The sequence below is a fragment of the Pseudorca crassidens genome, chromosome X (assembly GCF_039906515.1).
Source record: "Pseudorca crassidens isolate mPseCra1 chromosome X, mPseCra1.hap1, whole genome shotgun sequence".
Classification (NCBI taxonomy): domain Eukaryota; kingdom Metazoa; phylum Chordata; class Mammalia; order Artiodactyla; family Delphinidae; genus Pseudorca; species Pseudorca crassidens.
In genome coordinates, this window is record NC_090317.1 from 44,215,476 (window position 1) to 44,220,389 (window position 4,914).

Below are 4,914 nucleotides of genomic sequence, written 5' to 3' on the forward strand. Positions count from 1 at the left end.
AGAAAAACCTCAAGAAGTGGGAAAGAGGGACGCATTCTTAACATGATAAAAGATATATAATTAATTCCTCATGCAAGTATTTTATTTAGTGGGGGACTACCAGAGGTTTTCCAATAAGCTCAGGAATAAGAAAAGTATGCCCATTATATCATTCCTGTTCAGTCTTCAACTACAAGCATTAGTCAGTTGACTAGAGAAATCAATTAGATTTCTGAGAATGAATAACAAGAAGTAAAGCCACCTCTGTGTGCAGATGATATTACCGTACACCTGAAAAGCCCTATAGAAACAATGACAGATTGAGTAAAACAATAAGAGAAATCATCAAGGTAGTAGGATATAGAGTTACATACAAAAGTCAATGGTCTTTGTGTGCGCACACACACACAGCTGGAGGACACTTTAGTAGAGAAAATTCCATATACAATACCAAAAACAAAGCTTAAATGCATAGAAATAAACTTAATAAGAGCAGCTATGCAAGGACAATTTTTAGACACTCCTGAACGACATAGAAGGAAACTTGAATAAGTACAAAGACATTGGTCAATGTTCTTGGATAGAATAACACAACATTAAGAAGATGTCAGTTCTCCCTAAACTAATGTATAAATTTAATATAATCTCAAAAATACCAGCAAATGTTTCTATGGAGTTAGATCAATGGATAATAAAATTAATATATTTTTTAAAAATCATGCAAGAATAGCCAGGATATAAGTGAAAAAGAAAACCTGTAAATGGGGAGTAATGATACCAGACATTAAAGCATGCTATAAAGCCTCGGTAATTATAACACTGTGGTACTGGTACATGAGTAGACAAATAGTCCAGTGAAACAGAATAGAAAACCCAGAAAGGTCTCCGCCGCAACCCTCTGCGCGCCGTACCCGAGGCTGCCTCTCGCCCCTCAGGCCGACGCCATGAAGATCAAGGATGCCAAGAAACCCTAACCCAAACAGTGGCAATGTTTGCATTACCTTTACTTGTGTTTTTCACGCTACTTAAATAATAGTAAAAATCTAAGCAGTGGTGTTCCTCTGTACCTCAACTGACGTGATTTTTTAAGTGTAGGTTTGGGTGTCTACTTTGCTAACCCAAGCAGTAAGGTATGTGAAGTTTTTGTCAAGACCAGAGAGAGGAAATGAATTCCAGAACTCTGCTGAGTTGAAAGGATCTCTATGCAAAAGAAGGGACCTATAATGTTCTAGTCTGGATATTAAGGTAACCAAGACGTTCATGGTCTGCAATATAGCATCTCCAGTTACTCTTCCTTTAAGAGCAGATACCCCTAAGAGAACAGACATAGACGTATCTAACAGGCTGGATGTGAGCTTTCCCATGGTTTGGCATGGACATCGGGGGAACTCTGGTAAAGCTCTCATATTTTGAACCTATCGATATCACAGCAGAGGAAGAACAAGAAGAAGTTGAGAGCTTAAAAAGTATCCGGAAATATCTGACTTCTAACGTAGCCTATGGATCCACTGGTATTCGGGATGTACACCTTGAACTGAAAGATTTAACGGTTTTTGGCCGGAGAGGGAACTTGCACTTTATCAGATTTCCAACCCAGGACCTGCCTACTTTTATCCAAATGGGAAGAGATAAAAACTTCTCAACATTACACACGGTGCTATGTGCTACAGGAGGTGGTGCTTACAAGTTTGAAAAAGATTTTCGCACAATTGGAAACCTCCACCTGCACAAATGGATGAACTTGACTGCCTTGTAAAGGGCTTGCTGTATATAGATTCTGTCAGTTTCAATGGACAAGCAGAGTGCTATTATTTTGCTAATGCCTCAGAACCTGAGAGATGCCAAAAGATGCCTTTCAACCTGGATGATCCCTATCCACTTCTGGTAGTAAACATTGGTTCGGGAGTCAGTATTTTAGCAGTCCATTCCAAAGACAACTATAAACGAGTAACTGGGACAAGCCTTGGAGGTGGTACCTTTCTTGGTTTATGTAGTTTATTGACTGGCTGTGAAAGTTTTGAAGAGGCTCTTGAAATGGCATCCAAAGGTGACAGCACCCAAGCTGACAAGCTGGTCCGTGATATTTACGGAGGAGATTTTGAAAGATTTGGTCTGCCTGGTTGGGCTGTAGCATCTAGTTTTGGGAATATGATTTATAAGGAGAAGCGAGAATCTGTTAGTAAAGAAGATCTAGCAAGAGCTACATTAGTTACTATCACCAATAACATTGGTTCTGTGGCACGAATGTGTGCTGTTAATGAGAAAATAAACAGAGTTGTCTTTGTTGGAAACTTTTTACGTGTCAATACTCTCTCGATGAAACTTTTGGCATATGCACTGGATTATTGGTCAAAAGGTCAACTGAAAGCATTGTTTCTAGAGCATGAGGGATAGTTTGGAGCAGTTGGTGCACTTCTTGGGCTGCCAAATTTCAGCTAAAGCATCGGGTTTCTCTCTGTTAATGTCACTCAAGAGGAACTGAAAACTGGAGGTGTTATTACTGCATTATTTGTCACTGGGAACCAAAGGATGAAAGAGTAGCACTATTCCTGTTGATTTTTAAGTATCAGAATATGGTAAGCTGCTATATGTTGCCATATTAAAAAGAGAGTTCCAGTAATGTGAAGTATTTCTAAGTGAAATGCTTTCCCTTCTGTATATAGCCAGTGTTAAATCCTTAAATGCAAGACAGCCTCTGATTAATGAGCTTCCTCTGAAAAAGATTTTCTATTTATTTTATTTTATGTAGCCAACATTGCAGTACTGTATGTTCAAACATGAATCTTAAAGTCTCAGAAATGTTTATCTCATGAAAAGAATTGATTCTGAATATTTGTTACAAGTCTGTTCTATGTGTGTTTTGGTTACTAGTAAGTGGACAGTAACATATCCTGTATCGAAACTTACTGAAATGGCAATCAAAGATGATCATTTTTATATGATTTTAGAAATGTTAAAGCAATATTAATTATTCATTACTGTTGTTTTCCAAACATATCTTCTCCCAAAAATCATGTTTATGTGCTCTTTCCCCAGAAGTATAACCTTTTTCAAATGCCATAATTTAATTGAAATACTGTTGTTAAACATTAGCCTGAACTTTAAAATGAATCCTAGAAAATGCACATAATTGGTGATACTGCATTTTTTGTATTTTGAGTTTATCAGATAGTACATTTTAAAATGTTGTTTAATTGGAGGCTTAATTACTTATTTGAAAGTCCGTTCAGTGAGGTCCCAGGACTATTTGAATGGAGTATGGTTTATGTGTATTGGTAGGGTTCTGTGCTCTTCTCTCTATACCACATTTATCTTAGGCCCAAAGTTAGCCATTTCTGTTTAATTAGGTCTGAACCATCAAAGCTAAAGACTGTCTTCTACTGTGAACAGCAGCAAAATCATTTGTTCTAAACAGATGTTATGGAAATTTAAAAGATGAGTTGTTTTGAAACTGGGAATCTGAGGCAGTATTGCAGAATTATAAAAGGATCAGTGTTTCGTACATTCTGGTAATAAAAGCATTATAGTTCCAAAATTTGTAAAAAAAAAAAAAAAAAGAAAACCCAGAAAAACGAGAATAATATATGGAAATTTCAGTATATGATGAAAGGGCATTTAAAAGCACTGAGGCAAAGATGGACGTTCAATAAATGATGCTGGAACAAATGAGACATCTGGGAAAAGAATCAATGTAGATCCATACCACACACCATACACAGAAATAAACTGTAAACGGGTTAGGAATCTAAACAAATGAAACCATAACAAAATCTTTAAGAAAATATGGCAGGACTCTGCTTTAACCTCAGCGTAGGGAAAGGCTTTCTAACTGTGACTCAAATTTCCAGAGGCAATGAAAGAAAACAATGATCTATGTGACTACGAAGGATTTTTTTAATGTACAGCAAACACATCATAACTAAGTCAAAAGGCAATTGACAAACTGAGATAAAGTATTTGCACATGCCTCACGGACAAATGAATAATAGTCCAAGTATATACAGAACTCTGAAGTATTGAAGGACAAAAGGCTAATATTTCTACAGAAAAATGGGAAAAGATATGAACAGATAATTCACAAAAAATATATAAAACAGTCCTCAAAATATAGTCACACTTTCTCATAATTAGACAAGTGCATACTAAGACAATGCCGAGATATCATTTCTCACCTACCACATCAACAAAGGTCACAAAAGTAGGGCAACATGTTCTGTTAGTGAGTCTGTGGGGAAACAGTCACAGTAGCTAGTGGGAGTGAAAACCAGTACAACCCTTCTGGAGAGAAATTTGGAAATACCTAACAGAAATACACATGCACTTAACTTTTGGCCCAACAATACTACTGCTGGGAATAAAACTTGAAGATCCATTTCCGCCAACACAAAAATACTTATGCCTAAGGTTATTCACTGCAGCATTGTTTGTAGTTGCAGAATGTTGAAAACCAGTTAAATGCCCCTACATATGTCAGCCGAGTCCAATGCAGCTGTATAAAAAGAGAAACAAAAACAAAAAAACAATGAAGCCCTCTATGGCATAAAGAGTTTTTTATGGGATGCTGTTAACTGAAAAAGGAAAAGTGCAAAGGAGCATTATAAAATGCCGTCCTTCATTTAATAAACAAGGGAATATAAGAACACATATATGTATCAGTTCATTTGTGCAGAGTAAATACAGGAAAGATTAAACCAGAAGCTAACGAGATTGGTTATCTACAGGGGGAGTGTGGGAAATAAGTGGCGAATGGGAGGGGCTTAGAAGGCATGAGGAAAGAGTGACACTTGTCTAATAGATGTTTCTGTGCAGCCCTGACTCTTTGAATCACAGTAATATTTCACATACCCCAGAATTAAATAAAAAATTAAAATCAACTAAGATGTGGGGAGGAGGCAAAGTCAAATACAAACACCAACAAATTAACCTAACTATATT

General features: G+C 36.7%; 1 pseudogene; it reads left to right on the forward strand.

The window, feature by feature from the left end:
* The first annotated feature begins 1,223 nt into the window (after positions 1–1,223).
* On the forward strand, positions 1,224–3,514 carry LOC137216454 (pantothenate kinase 3 pseudogene; annotated as a pseudogene).
* The last annotated feature ends 1,400 nt before the right edge of the window (positions 3,515–4,914 follow it).